Raw genomic sequence first — 23,614 nt, 5'->3', positions numbered from 1 at the left:
CAAATAAGTGAAATCTGAGGCCTCCCACCATGTCTTACAAAATTGCCCTGCACACCCCTGCCCTCTGGGAGTCATGCCTTTTCATTAATGGGATGAGAAACACTGCTACATAACCAGGGCAAGTGGGTTTAAGAGAGAACCTTCTACCCTCCATACACTTCCAATAAAGCTTTCAAGATACATGCACACACAATTTCCATCCAGCCCCCATTTTCCTTGTACAAGTGACTGTGTGTAGCCTTCTTTAGGGACATCCCCAGTACCCCACTGAGGATTCCAAGTACAGTGACTTGAATTTTCCTGGAACAAGGAGGAAACATGAATGGAAGTGTGCACAACCCAGTGTTCCTCTGCTGACAGCTCAAGGTGTCAAGCCACTGCAAGTTATGACTGCACAAACAATTTTCTTCAGAGGTTACCACACTAGGACCACCAAAGTTCTCTTATCCCAGAGCTTACTGGCATCACAGAATCCTGTAGCATTTGTGCTAGGAGTCTGCTGTGTTATTGGAGGGAGTGGTGAAAGTTACATCTTCTCAGAGATGCCTCTTTGGATCATTTCCATGAACACATCAAAACCTTCAGTACATCCTTCCCCCTCCCCAACTGAATCCATGCAAACTCATTTCTGATAAGTCCTTCCCACCCTTTTGGGACACGCTGTCAATCACTCTCCTTCCCACCTCACTCCAAACAACACACTATAAGCTTGATTCTCAGAAGTGCCAGCACCCAAAATTCAAATGGCAGTTAAGGGAAGTGGAGTTCTCAGTGCCTCTGAGGATCAGCTGCTCTAGGCAGGTCTACATTTCATCGGCACCACTGTAGTGCTTTAATGAAGATGCTCTATGCCAAGAGAAGAGAGCTCTCCCGTCAGTATAGTTAATCCACCTCCGCGAGAGGTGGTACCTCTATCAGCAGGAGAAGCTCTTCTGGCCACAGAGTGCTGTCTGTACCAGCGCTTAGATCAGTATAACTTTGTCACTTCGGAGAGTGGATCTTTCACCCCCCAAGCGACCTAGTAATAGTGATTTAATTCTGTACTGTAGAACTGCCCTGTCTCTAACACTATTGCACGGACAATGAACCAGAGTTAAAACCAGCTCCCCCCGCTCCCCAAACTGACCAGAGCAAGGATACTGGTGGTTACTTCTAGCAGGTGATAACTGAGCTTGTTTATGCTGCCAAACACACTTACTTTGTTCCAATGAAGTGCTCAAGGCTAAGTGGCCTCCTCTATGTCCCTATAACAGTATCCTATCAAAGGGCAGCTCCTTCCCCCCACCAGCCTACCGCTGTTTTTTGTAACTATAAGCAACAGTCACAAGGCAAGGGAAATTAAAAGGCAAGTTTATTCCTATTGAAACATGTTATGGACTAAGGATGAAAAAACATGATGAGCGTAATCATACTCTGCAGAAGGAAAGAATCGGAATGATGCAAACACGGACACTGGCCAATTTCTATTAAACTTCGCCACCACTCAAGACTCTCTCAGGTCCCAAGAGCTCCTCCTAGGCAATGTGTACTTGAGAGATTTGGAGAAACCTCAAAGCTTACATCTTTCCTTGAACTGGCAGTAACAGGAAAAGGATCATACAGAAGACACCAGCCTTTTTCTAGGGCTACTCCGGCCATGCCAGCTTCAGTTCATCCACCCACCCCGCCGAACATGCCTTCCACCAGCCAGCAAGCCCACCCTCTGCTCAACTCAGGGTGGTCCCCACAACAGCCCAGCCCGGCACCCAGCTCAAACAGGGAAATTTTTCATCTCTGTTACTGTAGAGATGGAGATGCTGTACGGAGATCATTCCAGCACCCAGCTGGAACCCTCCTACATCAGAACTGACTCCACTCTGGTGCTCCAACTAAAGCCTCCAAGACAGACAAAAATACAGTGCTTCCACTTGAACTCATGTGCAGTGTTTAAGGGATTTATTATTTATAATAGAATATCACTCAAGATGACACAGACAAACCTAAAATGATTTTTTATTCATCCCACATGCCTTTGCTGCTCCAATTCAAGTCCAGCTGCACCGGGGGGGAGGGGGGGAGCCTAAGCTGACTCATAACATTAAACAGCACAAGGACAAGCACAAAGTAGCTTTTAGAGCAGCAGCCGTGTTAGTCTGTAACCGCAAAAAGAAAAGGAGTACTTGTGGCACCTTAGAGACTAACCAATTTATTTGAGCATAAGCTTTCGTGAGCTACAGCTCACTTCATCGGATGCATTTTTGAGAGTAGCTTTTGCCACTGCTGTGCAGATGGTAAATGGGCTTAGAACCCTGCCAATGCCAGGAGGGTCATGGCTAGGACAGTTTGCACAGCTCACCAAGTCATTTTATCCTGAGCTGTCATTAAGAGATTTCAATTTTTATGGGAGCTGCATTACTGCGCCTGAAGCTGACAAACAAATCACGGGATCTCAGGATTTGGATCGTGTCTTCCCTCCCCCCCCCCTTTTTTTTTTTTTATAATACCCGTGAAGCTGGCCTCGCTAAGAGGTTATTTCACTTCAAAGGAAAAAAATAATGGCATTTGCGCATTTATACTCTGCCCACTTGAATTTTCAAATAAAATGAAAACCTACCATTTCTCTGGAGGGACTGACTGCTCCCAATTTATTTCTCAAGTGCCCAAGGCTAATCCCAGCAGGTACTACCTATTTCTTATTTTCAGGGAAGTGCAATGCAGCAGGGACACAGAAACTAACTCACCTACTTCACATTCCTAAATTAAATTACAATGCAAGCTTTTTGGAGAGGACAGTGTTTTACTGCATGTTTGTACAGCACCTAGCACATCCTTATTGTTGCCACTGGGCACTACCACAGAATATTACACCTCCTTATCTACCAGTAAAGATTTATGATCAGTTTGAGTTTGTTTATTCATTTAAGATGAAAGACTGAAGGAAACATATAAAGATATTAATTTCATAAAGCAAAAGTATTTCTACTAGGATCGACACACATTAGTGACTATTATTAGGACCCTGCAAAGACTTACGGGCTTAGCTTTACAGAATTACTCAAGGTAGTACAGTTAAACACAGATGTAACTGTTTTCCAGGATCAGGGTTTGTGTGTTATGAGAGTAATTAACCCCATTATTCTACCTGCTGTACATAGTAAAAGACTGTCCCTGCCCCAAAGAATTTACAATCTAAATAGATCAGCCAGACAAAAAGAATGGAGAAAAGCAACATTATTATTCTGATTTTACATACGGTGGATCTGAGGCATAGACAGATTAAGCGTCTTGCTCAATGTCATACAGGGCATCTGTGGCAGAGCCAGCAATTAACCCAGATCTGCTGATTCCCATCTAGTACCATAACCATTTTCTTCCTCCCCAAAAGCTTTTATAAGTGCCTAGTAGACCAACCACGTTAATACTCACTTCTGGACACCTGACATGTCAGGTCTTCATCTTAAGCATAAATTATACCCATTAAATTAGCAATGGAAAGGCTTTAAAAAACACCCGCAATTATATCATAAACCACACCAAAATATGAACTTTTTCAAAACTGGGACAGAGCTACTGAAACATAGGTTATTGTTCAGACTAAGATCAGACAGTGTGATCATGGGTGTGGATAAAGGGTCTGGAAAGCCCATAGTCAGATGGATGAACAAAGCTTTTACATTTCTATAGCACCTTTCATCTGGGAAAATCAGGAGCACTTTACAAATGTTAATTAGAATCTAACTAGCAACCTGGGAAATAGCTCAGTATTATACCCATTTGACAAAGACTGAGGCAAAGAAGGTAGGACTATGGAAGTTCTTGTTCATATAAGTGACTTAAAAGTCTAAGCTCTTGTTATCAGGGATATCTTGTGGCACATTTACAGGGCAAGGGCATTGGTTTCTATATTAAAATAATAATATTTGCAATTTTATTTTCTAGTCCATTTCTTCTGCAGTCTGACATTGTTTGCTTTTATTTTTTTACTGCAACTGCATGCTAAACAGAAGTTCTCATTGAGTTGTCCACACTGACACCCTGGTTCTTCTCCTGAGGGGTTACAATTAATTTAGAATACAAGGTGCAGGAGTAATTCAGATTAGTCCTTCCACTGTGCTTTACTTTGTATTTGCCCACCTATGTCAAAGGATTTGTCAACAGTCATAGAGCCAGTCAGTGTCAGAACTGGGAACAGAACCCAGGGGACTGCCTGGGACAATAAGGAGTAGAATAGAAGGGAATCAGGACAAGCCCCATAGCAGCAGCAAGGAAGACAGACTTGTAGAACAGGTACAATGGCATGCTGTAGTGTGTCTTAATGGAAAGAGCCATTAAAGAAGGTAAATGGACACAGCTTCAGGGGGCCATTTCACCTCTCACTGCAGATTTTACAGTACCTGTATTAGGCTGCACTGGTCTCACCTTCTCCCCAATATTTCTGCTATTACTGCTCTGTCTGGCATTGGAGTGAAATAGTTGTGGACGGAAAAGAGATCTGTTGTTCACCAAAAACCACAACAGGTCCACTTAAGACACATAAGAAGTGTTTAAACCCTCCATGCAGAAGTTATGCCATAAAACGGTATTGGTTTTAACTTAACAACTAGCTGTGAGACAACTGAAAATCCTGTTGCCCAAGAGAGGGTAAATACAATTACCTACACAACAAAAGCTAAACCTGCGGCAACCGGTGCCACCTGTACCCATTCCGGGGTGGCACAAAATCTCCTGAATGTCAGAGATAGTGACAATTGGCTGTCTCGGGGCACAGAGCCGGCACATACAATGGAATTATTCATTTGTTAGGTCTGCCAATGGTACAATCTTCTATTCACGCACCAACCCTGAGTGACTGGCGGGGGGGGGGGGGGAGGGAATACAGCTGGCTAGACAGCAAGTAAAAGGTTAAATACATGTGAGCCAAACACAAGGTGTAGCATGCATGTCTCTGAGCCGCAGCTGATTATGCCACATGCAAATCGCTTCAGACAGACAATCCACTGCATTAAATGTAGGTGGGTGGTTGTTGTTGATGTCTTAATTCCCACCCTGGGCTTTAATTTCAACAGATTGTATTTAAAAGCTCTTCCTAGGCTAGGCTAAGAACTTTTTAGTACTTATAGAAGAATAAATGAATTTCCTCCTCCACCACCCCACCCCCAAGCCGTGTCCCTCTCTCCTCTGCCTTAAGAAGAATAAACCAGAAACTCCAGATAATCTGATTTCACAGCAGGCTGCACTTCCATCTAAAAACAGCCCAGGAGATGAAAGGGGACTTAGACCTCAAAGAGTGGCATGTGGGGAGCGGAATGAGCCGCACACAAGAAGGCAGGCCAGGTGAAAAGCCCACAGAGAAATTTTTTTTAAAAAAAATACATAAAGTATTTTAAAGAAAGAGCTAAAGGAGGTTTCCTCCGGGGAGGAGAAAATAATGGAGCAGGTTGCCAGGGGGCCACAGGAGAAAGCAAGAGGGACAGTCATTGCACTAAGAGGCCGGGGGCAAAGGAAGGACGCTGGGTGGATGTGGGCTGCGCCCTGGGGGGAGGGGGGGAGACAGGACAGGACAGCAGGGAGGCGAGCGGGGGCACCGATCGCCGAGCAGCAGCAGCTGCACCTACCTGGCTGAATTTCCTCTCCCAGAAGCCGGGACAGACGCAGCAAAGCAAATCCTCTTGGCAGAGCACCTCACCCAGCCCGCAGGAGCAGCGCCTCCTCCCCGCGCACACACACAGAGCTCAGGCGGCGGCTGCTCTCCGCTCCCCTTTGCAAACTTGTTTGCGGGGAGCTCGGGCCCGATCCTCTTCCGGCGCCTCCAAGGCGCGGTGGCGGGGGGCAGCGGCGATCGCCCGAGCTCAGGCGGCGGCGGCGTCTCCAGCCGCAACTCCTCGCTGCGAAGGTCTGAGCAACCTGCAGCCTCCCTCTGCACGGCGCGGCCCCGCCCCCCGGCCCGGCCCGGCCCGGCCCCGCCCCCTGCCCTGCCAGGGCTCGCAGGTGTGGGCAGGGATCTGTGTAAAGCCAGAGGCTTATGCTGCTGGCCCAGGCTCCTCAGCCAGCCCCTCAGCTGAGCACCCCCCCACTCGTTGGGTCGGGGGGAGGGGGTCAAATTCCTACCCCACTCCAATTTTGGCCACATGCCCCTATCTTTAAAAGCCCCCTCCCACTCCCCCAAAAGGCCACAGATCCAAGCCCTGGGGTCTTCCAAATCCAGATCCTGTTCCTTATCCTGTGGCTTAGTCCCCTCACTAAAAAAAAGCCTGGGATTTTAAGGTCCCCTCCTGCACTTTTCAAATGTCTTACTTTTCTACACTCAAATCCGGGGGGGGGGGGGGCTGATCTGCATTCCCTTCAAGTCAAGGGGTGGCCTTCCATTGAGAAAGTCTCTTTCCCACCATTATCATTGTCACCCATGGCAAAATTTGCAGATGATGCAAAATTACTCAAAATAGCTAAATCCAAAACAAATTGCCAAGCGTTGCAAAGGGATCTCACAAAACTGGGTGGCTGAGCAACAAAATGGCAGATGGAATTCAATGCTCGTAAGTGCATGTTGGAAAACATAATCCTAACTATACATACAAAATCATGGGGGTCTAAATCAACTGTTACCACTCAAGAAATAGATCTTGGAGGCACTGTGTGGACAGTTCTCTGCAAACATCAGCTACAATTGCAGTGGCAGTCAAAAACCTCACAAGGTTAGGGACCATTAGAAAAAGGATATATAATAAACAGTGTATCATGATGCCTCTATAATAATCCATGGGACAGCCACATATGAATACTGAGTGCTGTTCTGGTTGTCCCATCTTGAATTGAATACAGAGAAGGGCAGCAAAAATTATTAGGGGGATGGAGCATCTCCCATATGAGGAGAGATTTCCAAGTTGAAAATTCCCGATCTTTTAAAAGAGATGACTAAGGGGAGAGATGATAAAGGTCTTAAAAAATATGAATGGTGTGGAGAAAAAGCATTATTTACTCCTTCTCATAACACAAGAACCATGGGTCACACAATAAAATGAATAGGCAGCAGGTTTAAAACAAAGATAAGGAAGTATTTCTTCACATAATATGCAGAGTCAACCTGTAAAACTTGTTGCCAGGGGATATTGTGAAGGCCAAAAGTATAGCTGGGTTCAAAAAAGAACTAGATAAGTTCACGGAGGACTGACCCAACAATGGCTATTAGACAAAATGGTCAGGGACGCAACCCCATGCTCTGGGTGTCCCTAGCCTGTGACTGCTGGGCTAGATAGGTGGACCACTGGTCTGACCCACTGTGGCCATTCATATGTTCTTATCAGAAATTCTGACCTGTCCCCTCCTCTCTGCCCACTTCCTTCTCTCCACAACTCTATCCCCCTCCTCTGAATTTTGCTTCTATTCTTTTGTTATCTTAATAATTTTTCTTTATAAACAAACTGTAAATTGTGTAATACAAATAACTGATTCATATCAAACTGGTCAAAATGATCTGGACAAACTGGAGAAACAGTGTGAAGTAAATAGGATGAAATTCAATAAGGACAAATACAAAGTCCTCCACTTAGGAAGGAACAATCCATTGCATACAGACAAAATGGGAAATGACTACCTAGGAAAGAGTACTGTGGAGAGGGATCTGGGGGGCATAGTGGACCACAAGCTAAATATGAGTCAATAGTGTAACTGTTGCTAAAAAAAGCAAAGATCCTTCTGGGATGTATGAGCAGGAGTGTTGTAAGCAAGACATGAGAAGTAATTCTTCCACTCTACTCCACGCTGATTAGGCCTCAACAGTAGTAGTATGTCCAGTTCTGGGTGCCACATTTCAGGAAAGATGTGGGCAAATTGGAGAAAGTCCAGAAAAGAGCAACAAAAATGATTAAAGGTCTAGAAAACATGACCTCCAAGGGAAGATTGAAAAAATTGGGTTTGTTTAGTCTGGAGAAGAGAAGACTGAGAGGGGACATCATAAAAGTTTTGAAGTACATAAAAGCTTGTTACAAGGAGGATGGAGAAAAATTGTTCTCCTTAAACTCTGAGGATAGGACAAGAAGCAATGGGTTTAAATTGCAGCAAGAGCTGTCTAGGTTGGACATTAGGAAAAACTTCCTGTCCTGGAATAAATTTAGGGAGGTTGTGGAATCTCCATCATTGGAGATTTTTAAGAGCAGGCTAGACAAGGATGTCAAGGATGGTCTAAATCAGGGGTTGGTAACCTTTCAGAAGTGGTGTGCCAACTCTTCATTTATTCACTCTAATTTAAGGTTTCGTGTGCCAGTAATACATTTTAATGTTTTTAGAAGGTCTCTTTCTATAAGTCTAGAATATATAACTAAACTATTTTTGTATGTAAAGTAAATAAGGTTTTTAAAATGTTTAAGAATGCAGAGCCCCCCGGATCGGTGGCCAGGACCTGGGCAGTGTGAGTGCCTCTGCAAATCAGCTTGCTTACCCCTGGTCTAAATAATACTTAGCCCTGCCGTGAGTGCAGGGAACTGGACTAGATGACCTCTCGAGGTCCCTTCAAGTCCTACACTAATATGATTTTTACCATTCATATTATATATGTACTGAAATGTTTAATGTATAGCTAAGGTTAGCTAGCACATGGCTAATACATTATGAGAAGTTTATATACCATTTATAATGTTTGTTTTTCTGTGTATTTTAAAGTTTAATAAAAAGTTAATAGAAAAAATACTGACCTGTCATGGAAAGCGTTATTTATCCTACATATCTTAAATCACCTCCTGTTATTTGTTCATTGTAGGGCCTTTGTTCCACCTCATCTCCCACCTCAGGGGATGGGGGGAGGGTTGAGAAGAGCTATGTGGAACCATAAAGAAATCCCAAACCAGCCCACATTCCCCTACTTCTGGGTTTCACTCCAAAACTGAAAATTCAGACTATGTTTGTGAACCACAGCAAACCTGGGCCATTTTACGGTTTCCAAGTACAAAATGACCATTCCAGTTTCCTGTCGTAGACAAAGCAGTTTGCCGTTGCACTACCAACTGCATTGTGAAGGCTTAAGAGAGCTCCATGTAAGCTCAAAAGCTTGTCTCTCTCACCAAAAGAAGTTGGTCCAATAAAAGATATTACCTCACCCACCTTGTCTCTCTAATATTCTGGGACTGACAAGGCTACAACACTGCTTAAAACTTCCTCAGCTTCCAGGGCTGTAAAGCTAGCACCTTTTATGAGCACACCACATTTCAATTTAAAAAACAAATCCCTTTCTAGTCGAAGTTAACTGGCACACCAGCTTCTCCGTTAAAACAATACATAAAGAGCAATGTGAATACAATGCTGTTGTTCATTACAAAGTGCTGAAGGTTTATTTCACTTTTCAAAGTTAGTGTTATAGACCAGTTGTTTTAGAATTAAAACCCAGCACCCACTTGCAGCTAAGCATTATAGTTAAGTACAGAAATCAATTATGAGGCCACCTTCTTCTCCTCCAATGCTAAATCTATGCAGAGTTAGTATCAAGGGCCCAGTCCTGCAGTGTAACCATAAATCTCCTCGGTTAGCATTTCAAAGTCAATAAATATTCTCTGATGTTTTACTCCTGGTGAATCTTCCTCTGCTTTCTATGTCACAGTATTGCTGGCCATCCACTTTCATTGACTAATAATAGTAACTTTTTAAAAGCCTAAAGAAATCCCAAGGTTCAGATCCTTCAAGGCCATAAAAGGTTAATGGTTCTTTAAACAAAGCAGCTCTAGGACAATGGCTGAGATAATACACACACAGAGAACTCAAGCTCAGGGCCTCATTGGCAACCAGGTGACAACAGTAATTGAAGCTGATATGACCACACAAGGGGGGAGTGCTCTGCTGTAATCCAAGCTGCACCTGTAAGAAAACAACCTGTTACACCATTTGAGCTGCTGCCAGCTAATCAGCTGGTACTTTCACCAAGTGCACCTGGAGTCCTTATGGGTCCAGTGCTGCTTACTTTTAAGTCAGTTGGAAGACTTCCAATATGAGCACAGGAATTGCCGTACAGGATTTGAATGACTCTATCTAGACAAGTATTCTGTCTCTGCCAGTGGCCTGTACCAGCTGCTTCAGAGGAAAGTGTAAGAAACCCTCCAGTAGGTGGTTATAGCATAATCTGTCTTCAAACAAAGTTTTCTCCTAAACTCCATAGTTGAGGGGCTGGCTTGTGCCCATAAACTGACTGATTTATATCCCTCCCAAACTCTCTTTTTCAGCCTTGCTACTACAACTCTGGATGTTCTTTTTATCCATAAAAATATCCAGTCCTTTTTGAAATCCTGTTACACTCTTGGGAGCAATGAGATCTTGTGACAATGAGTTCCACAGGCTATTTGCGTGGACAAAGCATTTCTTTGTCGATTTTAAAATTGCATTGACTTCAGTAGTGCAGAACCAGGCCATATATTTTTATTCAACTTCTTCCTTCATCCTCCCCTCTCTGTATCAAAGCAGTTTGTACTCAAAGATTGCAGGACTGGGCCCATGATCAGCTGAGAATTATCTCAATGTGAGAGTGAGCTAGTTTTAGATTGTTCAGACTCCACATGGCTCACGTAGGCATATGGGAAAGTTTTCTATCAGCACTGCTCAGAGAAGCAGCTCAAATGTTCCACAAACCAGGGTTACAAAACATCAGTCTGATCATATCACAGCGGCTTATAAGATTCCAGATTCCTTAATTACAGGCTTTAGTCTGTGAATTTTAAGGGAAATCCCTACAGCATGTTGATTTGGATTATTACTGAGTAAAAAGGCCAACAGGGAGTTACTATCAAGCACAGCAAGATAAACTTGCTTCATAAAAATAATTAAAAGCCTGTGTTTTTCCAACGATAGGGCTGTGCCATAAAACTGTCGCCTTTCTTCGCAGAGATCTACATGGGGTTTGAGAAAATAATCTCTGTTTAGAGAGGAACTGCCTGGAATGAAATGTGCCTACTTGATGTTTTCTAAACTCCAATCATCTGCCAAAGCCGTTAAGGATTAGAGCTTTAAAAGATCTGAGACCTGACTAAAGGACTGTGGGGCAGGCCCTTCATTTTAGGTATTTTGCAGTCTACCCACTACAAACTTAACAAACATGATACAAGGAGAAAAGGAGGTTTGGGAACATACAGGTGCCTCCCAGCATGGTGAAGGGCTATAGTAGTGGTGAAGGACTATAGTAGAAGGTCCCTGGTGCTGTGGATGTTGTAGTTTCTCCTCACCATTTTCTCACTCAGAAGACCCATTTCTTCCATGAGGCCCACAACATAAATATCAGTATCTACATAGAATATCTACCTACAATCTAAATATCTTCTCTGTGGGCCAGATTCTGAACCGCTTACTCCTGGGGATTCATACCTGATTCCACAAATCAATGAAGCTACTTGAGGGTAAGGTACTACTCAATGGGTGCAAGTGTATCAGACTCTGATCCTCTATGTATCTGTTAGGCCCTGATCCTGCCAAGGCTCATGTGCACATGCTTAGTATTAAGCATCTGAATCATCTCATCAAAGTCAGTGGGTTTGATGAGATTACTGTCACATGTTTAACATGAAGCATGACTAAGTCTTTGCAGCTTTGGGATCCAAGATTGTTAACTCTCCAGGAAAGGTACAGTGCCAAATTCATTATCTGATTTTAGCAAACAACAGATTACAAAAAATAATCCAAAACTCATCTCCCCCCGCCCCGCACCAGAGATACTTTGCATTTGATTCGCCACTAAATTACTTTATTTTGGTACAACTGCAATGGAATAACACCAGTATGACATTAGAGAAATGCAGGGATGGACCAGGCCCTTTGTTACTAAACAGCATGGGCTGGATTCTCTATTGTGGGCCAACAATTTGCTGCTGGGGAAGCGTCAGAGCTAATTGCCAGCACTCTGATTCTGCGCCACCAGTGCCAGCATTTGTTAAAGCAGCGAGCGGAGGACCAGCATAGCATTATGAAGCATCTCTGACACATCCTTCCCCTTCCCCATCCCTTGCTGGACAGTGGGGGGCAGCTACCTCAGGAGCTTTAAAGCAGCAGGGGGAATTCCACAAGGGAAATTCTCCACTGGCTATTTACAACTGACAGAGGTTCCATCTGTGATACCTGAGAAGTGCAAAGGGCGTGGAGTTCAACAGAGAATCTGGGGTTGTGTGTCATTAACTGGAACATGTACACTTTCTATGTGTTTTTCTATTCCCCGAAAGGTTTTTGTGGTGTGTTTCTATTTTGAGATTACTGGCGAAAGGATAGTATTCACGCTGGATCCTAGTTATTGTGGCGGTTGTTCTGTGACGGGTTACAGGACTGTTGGGCGGCATTACATTATTATACTTACATATGTATTACTTTATACTTGGCTAGAATACTTTGTATCCTGTTGGGTGAGCTGTGTCAGACTTACAGTGTCCCTTGGGGTTTGTAAGTGATGCAATAGGTTAGTATATTCCTGTCACCCAGCAGCTTTAAGTGATTTTTTAAATTAATTTTGTTGTTGTTTTGGATTACTATTTATTATTATTCATTATTTGTTAAGAGCAGATAACGCATCTGTCACAGTATAAAACAGTCCACTGCCCTGGAGAGTTTACAATCTAGAAGAAACAGAAGTGTATCCGCCTCGTCCGCCTCCCCCCACACACAAAAAAGACTATTCTGATAAGATTTATATCTTGGTTTTTGTTTGGACTCACTTGGACGATTTTGATCAGAACCAAACTAAATGGTCTGAGGTATGGTAGACTTCTTCAATTTAAAAAAACAAAAACAAAAAAAAACAAGAACCAAAAGAGATCTAAAATCTAAAGGAGGTCAGTGTGATACCTTATAGGATCCATAAAATAAAAACATACCAGTTTCAGGATCAAAATGGTCCTTTAGTCCCCAATCCTATGAACATTTATGCACATGAGTACCTCTATGCATATGAGCGATTCCACTGAACTTGGAAGCTGATGTGTTATTGAGACTATCCACTGAGATGGGTTTCAAATGTTAACTGTATTTACCACTGTCTTTATGCTCAACAACTATTTTGGAGAGACAAGGTGGGTGAGGTCATATCTTTAATTGGACCAACTTCTGTTGGTGAGACAAGCTTCTGAGATACGCAGAGCTCTTCCACAGGCCTGGGAAAGGTACTCAGGGCTTGTCTTCATGTACAGTGCTACCGTGGTGCAGCTGCACTGGTGTAACTGGTGAAACTCTCCCCTTGACACAGCGCTGTCTGCCCAGGGGGCAAGGTTGGCATAACTGCATCAGCATAGGGGATGTGAATCTTTCACACCCCTGAGCTACGTAGTTATACCAACAGAGGTCTGTAGACATGGCCAGACTATATCTCCCATAATGCACCATGGCTAGGGACTCCCATGATGGACTGCCTCCCTTCTCCAACTGTGGAGACCACAGTACATCATGGGAGATGTAGTCCAACAATGCGGGATCCCTGTCTATAAAGGAGAATGGGAGCTGGAGGCACCCGAACTGCAGTCTCCATGAGTCACCACACCAGCATTTCCAAAGCAAATATTTTGGAAAATGAATTTCTGCCAAAATTGAAGTTTTCCATGGGGAAAAAAACCACTTCTCACCCAACTCTACAATTAAGCACTGTGGGTCTGATTTTCAGGATGTGCTAAGCAGCTTCAGCACCCTCTGATCGCAAGTGGTGCAGTGTATGCTCAGTACTTGTGAAAAATCAGGCTCTCTGCAGTGCCCGAAGTTTATCACTAAATGTGTCTATTGCCTCTTGACCAACCAACCAGTGCAGCCTGGTGAAGGAGCTGGAGCTTATATTTCAGTTTTGAGTAGGGTGCCCTGTTTATATAATGCACACTGCACTATACGTTCCTTGTTTCCTCTTATAGAGGATTTTTCCTTACCTTGGGAGTATACCTCTTGACCTGCTGATGCTCCTGGAGTTTCTGAGTCACAGTTCTTTCCTGACTCAGCAGCTATATTTCATGTACTGCAGAGAAATTACACAGCACACTGGCTGCCTGGCTCAGCACATGAAAGGGCACGTTCTCAAGAGGAGGTTTTCCCACCCTAGAAAAGATAGGAAATACCAGAATCCAAGTGTTCCCAAAGAAGCATTTGCATCAACAGACAAAAAGAATCACTTTCTCAGCCTAAGAGGTCATGTGCTATGTTGGGGTGAAATTTTTCCATGAAGAGAAGCCCACCTAAGAGCTGTAACCTGACACCAGAAGTGAGGACAAGCGACCTTGGGTCTTGCAATAAATAAACCATACCATGTTAAGTGTGTGACAGGCTGCCTTAAAGGCAGACAAGTGCAATCTGGGAAGTATAACCCAGGTAACCACAATGTTACACAGCTGCTCAGTACCCTTGAGGACTGATCCGTTTTGTTTCACTGTGGGCCATGCTGTGAATCCATGGTTAATGTCTTTATTTATAGGCTTTTCGGAGTCATTTGAGCACCACAGTATCTGAGGAATTGGCGCCTGACCTACTGAAGTCTCACTGTAAGCTCTGCCCAGTTTAAAAGTTTCAGTTCTGCTGACTTTGCTGGCGATCAGGGCCCTGATTGGCATCACTGGACAAGAAGTGGCAGGAATAACACACGCTGTTTTGTTTTTCAGAAAGTACTTTCTGATTGATAGACAACGCATTGTGCAGAATATTTCAGTAGTGCCATCATTCAATATCGGTAGCGCTCATCGCCTACTGAGAGCCAGACTCACATTCACTGTGAAGGTGGAGAAAAAGGTGCTGTGTATGGTGAACAGAAGGCACCAACTGGTAGCTTTCAACGAGGCAATCCTGAAGGAAAACATTTCTAGGGAAGATTGGAGCCTCCTGGACGACTGCGATGACGATTATGAGAACTTCAGTAAGAGACTGAAATGTTTGTGAACTCAGCTGAGAGTGAAAGACCAAGAAGAGCTAGCGGAAGAATCTTGGAGAATACAAAGACTTTACTGGAGAAGAGGAGGAAAATGAAAAGAAATGGCAGCGACAGGCTTGAGTACTCCCTTCTCTGCAAGCTCATACGAATGAAGTTGAAGGAAGACTTCAAGAAATTTCGAACCGAAAAGCTCCTAAAGGCTGCTGAAGATCGTAAAAGTCTCAAAAAATTCAAACAGGAACTGGCATTGTACAGGTCATCATTATCAGCTTTGGAGAACAGGGACAGAAAATCAGTAACTGATCGAACAGAGATGGAGACAATTTGCAGGGATTTCTACACCCAGCTGTTTGCATCCCGTATAGATGTCCCAATGCCATCACTTCAACAAACCAATGAACACATACTCCCGGTTCTCATCAGCGAAGTCCGTCACGCCCAAATGAAAGAGGGGAAGGCTCCAGGTAAGGATGGTCTGACAGCAGAAGTGCTTAAGGAGAGAGGTCAGAAAGTTTGGAAAGCTCTCGCCCAAAGGTTCAGCCAGAAGATACCATCCAGTTGGAAAGAGTCCAATACCATCTTGCTGCATAAGAAAGGCAATCGAGAAAATCTAAAGAACTAGTGCCCGATCTGCCTGCTTTCGCATATCTATAAGTTGTTCACTAAAATAATAACAAATCAACTGTCGCGAAACCTGGATGAACAGCAACCTAGAGAGCAGGCTGGCTTTCAAAGGAATTACAGCAGAATAGACCAGATCTTCACTCTAAACCAACTACTAGAGCGTTCAAGGGAATACAAGTGCCCTTTGTGCATTGCCTTCGTGAATTATGAGAAGGCGTTCGACAGCATAGAGACTAACACTGTTTTTGAAGCTCTTTCAGAACAGGGCATCAGCGCGAAATATATCACATTACTAAAGGAAGCAAACTCTGGCTGCAGCACAGACATATTGCTGTTCGATACTCTCCTCCGAATCCCCATCGAGAAAGGTGCGAAACGAGGAGATACACTTTCACCAAAACTATTCACAGCCTGTCTTGAATTGGTTTTTCGACACACAAACTTGAAAGGTGGGATTAATATCAACGGCAAGCGGCTAAACCATCTCAGGTTTGCAGATGATATTGTGCTGATAGCCAAAAATACAGCCAAGCTTGAGAGAATGCTTAAACAACTGAACGCGAAAAGTAGTCAAGTCGGATTAAAAATGAACCGGTCAAAAACAAAATACATGAGATCAGATGTTCTGCCAAGAACCCAAATAACTCTTGGAGGAGAGCAGATCCAAGAGGTTGATAAATACTTTATTTGGGCCAGGAAGTCAATATGCGCCACGATCAGAAAGGCAAATTGTCACGCAGAAAAAAAGCTGGATGGTACGCATTCAATGACATCAAGGACATCCTCCAAGGAAAGATCAGCAAAACAACTTGTGCGAATCTTTTTAACTCGACCGTGCTTCCAGCAATGTTATATGGCAGCGAAACATGGTCGCTGACAAAGATTGAAGAACAACAACTGTTTGTCACACAGAGGGCGATGGAACGAATATTTTTGGGCATTTCGCTCCGCAATCACATCCCCAATGAAATAATTAGGCAGCAGTCTGGAGTGCGAGACGTTGTTGTTGAAAGCAGGCTCAGCAAAATGCGGTGGGTGGGACATGTGGCCCGACTCAGGGACAACAGATGGACCGCAGCTATATCCGAGTGATATCTGCGAGAACAGAAACGGCCATGCCGTCGGCCTCCAAAAAGGTGGGATGACTTCCTAACAAGGAGATATGGACAAGCATGGTGAAGGATGGCCAGAGCGAGAGAAGATTGGAAGACGTGTTGTGATCGGCTCAGTCTCAACTGATGAAAGACCAACAGTCTAAGCAGTTTTGTTTTTCATTAGGACAGATGGGCTCTTACATTTTCCCAATTATTCCCCACACTGAAAGGCCATGCAGTGAGCTGACTCGTCTTTCTATATGAGGAGAACTGGATATGCCTTCTTCTGTAACACAACCCTGCTACCCCTGGGTTCTTTGTCAGCAGTGTCAGATACCTCCTACTGCTCCCAGTGGAGGCTGAGCATCCTGCTACCACACCGCGCACAGCCCGTGGCATGAAGGATTGACCACATGGCCCAAATTCTGATTCACCCACCACTCAGTTAGCGACCAGGTCAGAAACAGAGTGGCTTTTCTGTTTAAACCTGTACAGTAATCAAACAAGCTCCTAGTCTTCTGTAAAGTGCCGCTCTACTATAATTTTTCCCACATTGATCTGAATTACTTTATTTCCACAGAGAAGCTACACCAGTTAGGGTGTCAATCGTGCAGTTTAAAAACCGGTGCTCTACAGATGTGCAGTAAAGATCTTGTAATTTTGATCAACTTAACTGAGGATCCAGTGACCACAAAAAAGTCATATTTCTGCACAAGACAAAACCTGGTGCCACTGACGTCATTCTCATTATTATTAGCATTGCAGTATCACCTAGAGAGGCTCCAACCAAGATCAGGGCCCCATTGTACGAGGAGCTATATATTCACAAAGCAAGACAGTCCCTGCTCCAAAGAGTTTACAACCTAAATAGGCTAGACAGATGTTATCATCCCCACTTTACATACGAAGTACAGCGAGATTAAATGGCACGCTTAAGGTTATACAAGAAATCTGTGGCAGAGCCAGGAACTGAAACCTGAACTCCCAAGAACCACTCCAGTTCCTCAGCCATCCTTCCTAAGTCCTTAACAAAACTCCCATTGCCTTCAACGAAACAAGGATTTGGCTTCCTTTCCTCCTTCGAACCAATTCGTTTCACCTGCCTTCCAATGCTAACCTCCTTCACCTTGCCCTGTAATTGGATAGAGAGGACTCACTGAGGACTTAGGCTTCATGGAATTGTTAGAACTTTTGGAAAGTTTGAAGTCTGGTGACATGTATCATGTTTCTCAAAACCAGATCTCCCCCTAAATGAAAACTGTTCTCCCCTCCCCGAAGAGGAATTTAATTTAAAACCATTATGTTTTGTTTAACTAAGCAGCAGAGTGTGCTGTGAAAGATGCCACCTTGAAAGTAAGTGATCTTGTTTAAAAGTATTTCTTGCTCTGTTTCCAGGACACCCAGAGGAATGAAAAATAAAAGGTAATACAACATCAAAGCAGCTGGGAAGCTGTAATTTGTCAGAGCCAAACAGAGGTCAGGTCTCAGAGTCAAAGATTTTAAGACCAGAAGGGACCAGAATGATCAGCGAGTCTGATCTCCTGAACAACACAGACCAGAGAATTTCACCCTGTGACCCTTGTATTGAGCCCAATCACTTGTGTTTGGCAGAAGCCCATCTTCCAGAGAATCATCCAGTCTTGATATGAAGACTTCAACAGATGGAGAATTCACCACATCTCCAGGTCATTTGTTCCAATGGTCAATCACCTTCCCTATTAAAAACTTTGTGCATTATTTCTAACTTGAATTTGCCTGGCCTTAACTCCCAGCCTTTGGTTCTAGTTCTGCCTTTCTCCACCAGGTTATGTTCTTGTCTAAGGACAGAATTTCAAGATTCTAAAGCTGTGTGAGTTCTCGCATCCCTTGGGGGTACTTCAGGGCAGCCTGAGCATTTCATGTGACTTGAATGTGAACTGAGGGAGCTCAGCAGCACCTTGCAGGATCAGATCTTTACAGTGTAAGAGACCTCCGATATTGAGACCCTGATCTTCTTATGTGTTTGTACAGCATCTTGTACCTATGCAGCTGTATCAGTAATAACAACAGCTGACACTGCCATACGTAGCTGTCTTCCCCCTCCACTCCTATCATGTTGTTAATATTTATTGCATTACACCACTACCTGGAGCCCCAGCCAAGGATCATTGGCTCAATTGCACCAAGTGCTTTACAAACAGTCCCTGACACACAGAGCTCAAAATCAAGACCCAGTAGATAAATGAAACAGAGTAAAGGGAACTGGGGAAGAGGGAACAGTATGACCACATTTTTGTGTAATAAGTAGCACTCTGAGATTGCCACTGGTTTAATCATCTACTAATCCATTGCATCAGCTATTTACCTGAAATACCAGTTAGGGGACAGACCTGAGCGGCCAAATCCTAATCATATTGTGAATAAACACCTCAGAAATTTGGATCAGCTTTGGTTCATCCCATTACAAGGAAAGGAGACAGCAAATACTAATAATAATATTTAATAAAAAATTAGATCTAGGTTTCAGGACTTCCCACCTGCAAAGTTTGCAGGTGAGGGGGTTATTTGGATTTAGAGTTTTGATTCAGGCTCTTGTCTATCTTTATTAGAACTCCCCACTGATGTCCCAGGCCCACCACCAGCAGTGAACTGAGCTGTGTGACATAGGGCAGAGTAGAGGTAGAAGAGGGCAAAAGGAGAGATAGTGGAAAAGGAGGTGAGATGAAGAAGTGAAGGTGGAGGGAAAGGAAAAAAGGAAGGAGCAGAGAAGGGGATACCAGACAAAACTCCAAATACCACCAATGTTTATTTTTCACATGTATTGGCTACTATTTTATATATACTATTTTATATAATCATCCCAGGAAGTAGCACCATTACTTATGTCTCTGGGTATGGGAATGCAAACAGTTATCGGTGTCTCTGCTTATAGGGAAGCCTGTGACCTGAGCCATCTGGATTTCTCAAGCATTTAGCAAATGCAGTCACACTAATTTAGTTAAGGTTTTCAAAGGATTCCAGGAAAAAGTTCTCTCCTTCCCAGGGGCACTGAAGCAGTGACCTCCTGACCCATCCTTTACTGTTAGGTTTAAAAGCAGCACTACAGCTGTTAAAGTTTTTCTTACCACCTCAGTGATTCTGTGATGGGGACTAAAGCTACTGGGACCACGTACTGTTTATCTAGACCTGACCTTTCTCCTTTGAACATGGAGAAGCCTCTTCACTGCAGCACCACACAAGCCCAACCTTAGATACAGTCACTGACTGGCGCTCACTCCTTCCAAGTGTGTAAATATACCAGTGGCGTTGCTAATCTGTCCCCCACTGGGGGTCGGGCTTCCCAAGGGTGATCTGGTTTGTCTATCTTTCTGCAGAAGTAAAGGCATTTAACCTGCCCTGGCTTGTCTATGAAACCTAACCCTCTATTCTCCTACTTTGATCTGGGGCTTCACTCAGCCTCCAGAAATAAACCTTTCACTTTTGAAAATATAACAGGCTAACAGGTTATCATCATCAGTCCCCCAACACAGGGTCCTTACGCCATGTAAATGTCCCGTCCCCCAGCCTCCAGCTTTTTAGCAATTTTAACTTTAGAGGAGGTGGGCTGAGTGTGGTTAGTGCACATCATTGCCTGGCAATCACTGGTGGAGGCAATTTGAGATACTTCTCCTCATGGACCGAGGCCCCAATCCAGCAAAAGCACCTAAGCTTGTGTGTAACTTTCAGACTTAACTCCCATGTTGTGCCATGGCGGGACGACTTACACTTACGTGCTTAAAGTTAGACATGTGCTTGAGGCCTGAGTGTGGGAACTAATATATTCCTTGATTCTCCAAGGATGTAACTTTTGTATTTATTTACAGTGCAAAGTGCTACCAGTCAGAATTCTCCATCACACTAGGGGTTGTTTCACACACACTTCACCCAAGTATGAAGGACAACCCACAGTGGAGAGTGAGGCCTGGGTGCCCAGAAAGAACCCCCATGGAGTGGAAAGAGGGGAAAAGGTGGGATAGGTGTGTCCAGGTGTGAACTCCCATTGCTAGGTTGTATGATTAGGATCAGCCGCCAGTACTGACAAAGGAGAGTTTAATGAAACACAATTGCAGGTTGGGTCATTAAAGTACTTTATAATAAAGGAAGAATTCAGGTCTGGAGAATGGCTGGTGCTCCACAGTGGTACCTGGGCTGGGAAACAGCAGGTAGATTCCCAGCCCTTAGCTTCCCAACTGTGCTGGCATGGGGGAGTAGCATGCTCAGGTCTTGAGGGAGAGCCTTGAGCTCATTCAGGATAATTGAGAGTGTGTATATAATGTCTGCTGCAGTTTCCACGGTATGCATCCGATGAAGTGAGCTGTAGCTCACGAAAGCTCATGCTCAAATAAATTGGTTAGTCTCTAAGGTGCCACAAGTACTCCTTTTCTTTTTGCAAATACAGACTAACACGGCTGTTACTCTGAAACTTGACAGGCTCTGAAGATCATCCTTAAAGGGGATAGCTGTATCTGGCAGGGCAACCAACTGCAAAGCAAAGCTAACCCCTTAGGCCTGCACATAGTATCTGTCACATTTTGAATACCATAGCCAAGTATTCAGGGGTGGGGTGATAAACATGGAAAGGCTTTTGTGACGGGAATGTGTGGGACCCCAGGGTGTGGGAGGGGGAGAGAAACAGCAGGAATCTGAGTGGCCAATTAAATGTAGATCTGGGAGTAACTGTACACCTTGATGCATTGTTTCCCTATGATTAATTAGCTTTACCTATGTTTACACTTTGTCATTGTTCAAAGTTACGTTTCACACATTTCTATAGCACAATCTCATTGTGGAAGACTTGGAGCAACACACCCCTGGCAGTATTTTATTGCACTGGCAAACTTCTCCAGTGATGCTTACCCTTTTCAGAGTGCTTTTACACCTTCATGATCTCAAACAGCTTATCCCCATTTTTACTGAGGGGGAACTGAAGGCACATAAAGGTAACAGAGCAAGTCTCTGGCAGAATTGGGGATAGAACCCAGGCCTCCTGACTCCCAAGCCTGAAATCTAGCCACTGGACCACACTGCCCTCTCCTGCAAGACTCCATTCTATGCTTTAGGTCAAATACAGGTTTACTCCACACACTAGGAAAATGAGGAATCTACTAGTGAAAAGAGACATTCCTTTTGTATTTTGCATGAACTCCAATTATCTATTTTAAGACATTACATTTTCCCCCTTATATGACATCAGTAGGCATGCCCCAGCGAGCCACATTAATGAACCCCCTCCCCCGTTCTTTATACTTTAGAAGTGTGGGTACTCTAGAAGTTGGAGCAGGGATCTGGCTGTCAGAACTACTGTGTTCGCTTTCCCTACTCTGCCACCATCTGACATAGTGAGCTTCATTTTCCCATCAGCAAGGGGTGGGTAGGGAGAATTAATTAACATTTGTAATGATGTTTAAGCTCCTTGAATGAAAGGGCAACGTAAGCATCAGGGATTTATGATTTAAGGGCAGAGGGTTACTATTAAAGAGCAAATGATTATTAACAACCTAGCAGGTAGAGTGGTCTGAGTCCGGAGCCATCTGATTGCTACATCTCTTGTTAGTTTTCCTTCCCTTCTTCCCCTCAAGTGGAAAGCTTCCCCACGCCAGCTGCTACACCCAGTTGCTGGCAAAAGTCCAACTAGAATCTTTCAGCCATGGGAGCTTGATGCCTTGTCCTTTACACAGACAACACTGGTTTGTCAACAGCATCAGCCAGCAAGGGAAGGAGCCAGGCAGGAAAACAATATAAAGGGAGTATCAGGGGGTAGCCATGTTAGTCTTCATCTGAAGAAGTGGGTTTTTTACTCACAAAAGCTCATGCCCAAATAAATCTGTTAGTCTTTAAGGTGCCACCAGACTCCTGTTGTTTTAATATAAAGGGGGGAGGACGCACATGGCCTTTCCACAACTTATGGGCAGGGATGAAAGAGAGGATTTTATAGTCAGTGTCAGGCTTCAGACTTGCTCCATGAGAGGAAACAGATCTCTGAACACATCAGGGCAGATTCACCCTGCCCAAGCTCTGCAGAGAAAGGGGAGCAACAGATAATTGTGGCTCCTTGATCTCAAACTGCCAGGCCCTGGTGTAAATTAAAGTTGCTGAGGAGAAGCTCTAACCTATGCCACCACCTTAAAGCCATTGGTGGCTCATAGTCATCCTGTGATCAACCACTACACCAGGTCTTTCTCCTTCTCTGTCACTTCCCACTGATACGTCCCCAGTTTATAGCAAAAATTCTTGTTGTTTGTCCCTAAATGCATGACTGTGTATTTTGCACTATTTAATTTCATCCCATTTCTATTACTCCAGTTTACAAGGTTGCCCAGATCTTCTTGTAGGATATTCCTATCTTCCTCTGTACTGGTAATATCACCCAACTTTGTGCCATCTGCAAATTTGATTAGCACACTCCCACTTTTTGTGCCAAGATCAGTAATAAAAATATTAAATAAGGTTGGTCCCAAGATCGATCCAGGAATGCCACTAATAACCTCCCTCCAGCCTAACAATTCACCTTTCAGTATGACCCATTGTAGTCTCCCCTTTAACCAGTTCCTTAATTCTCTCATATTAATCCCCATCTTCTCCATTTTAACTAACAATTTCCCATGTGGAACTGAATCAAATGCCTTACTGACATCCAGGTAGATTACATCTACTGCATGTCCTTTGTCTAAAAAATCAGTTATCTTATCAAACAAGGAGATCAGGTTGGTCTGGCACAATCTACCTTTTTAGAACCATGGGTTTTTTTATCCCAATTACCATTAATCTCTATGTCCTTAACTACTTTGTCTTTCAAAGTTTGTTCCAAAACCTGACATAGAATCATAGAATATCAGGGTTGGAAGGGACCTCAGGAGGTCATCTAGTCCAACCCCCTGCTCAAAGCAGAACCAATCCCCAAATTTTTGCTCCAATCCCTAAATGGCCCCCTCAAGGATTGAACTCACAACCCTGGGTTTAGCAGGCCAAGGCTCAAACCACTGAGCTATTCCCCCACCCCGACCTCACATACAACTGAGGTCGAAATAACAGGCCTGTATTTCCCTGGATC

The 23,614-nt window shown here is 43.9% G+C and overlaps 1 protein-coding gene across 3 annotated transcripts in view; it reads right to left on the bottom strand.

The window, feature by feature from the left end:
- The window catches only part of RASSF7 (Ras association domain family member 7), a 122,375-nt gene that overhangs the window by 67,424 nt on the left and 31,337 nt on the right, over positions 1-23,614 (bottom strand). The window contains exon 1 of one of the 3 annotated variants that reach the window (XM_073347122.1): positions 5,595-5,886. The exons of the other annotated variants lie outside the window; for them this stretch is intronic. The gene's annotated coding sequence lies outside the window, so the exon portion shown is untranslated. Of the gene's footprint in view, positions 1-5,594; positions 5,887-23,614 lie in introns of those variants that run through there. 3 annotated transcript variants of the gene reach the window in all.

This window comes from Lepidochelys kempii, chromosome 6, assembly GCF_965140265.1.
Source record: "Lepidochelys kempii isolate rLepKem1 chromosome 6, rLepKem1.hap2, whole genome shotgun sequence".
Classification (NCBI taxonomy): domain Eukaryota; kingdom Metazoa; phylum Chordata; order Testudines; family Cheloniidae; genus Lepidochelys; species Lepidochelys kempii.
This window is presented reverse-complemented; position numbering and strand designations above follow the sequence as displayed.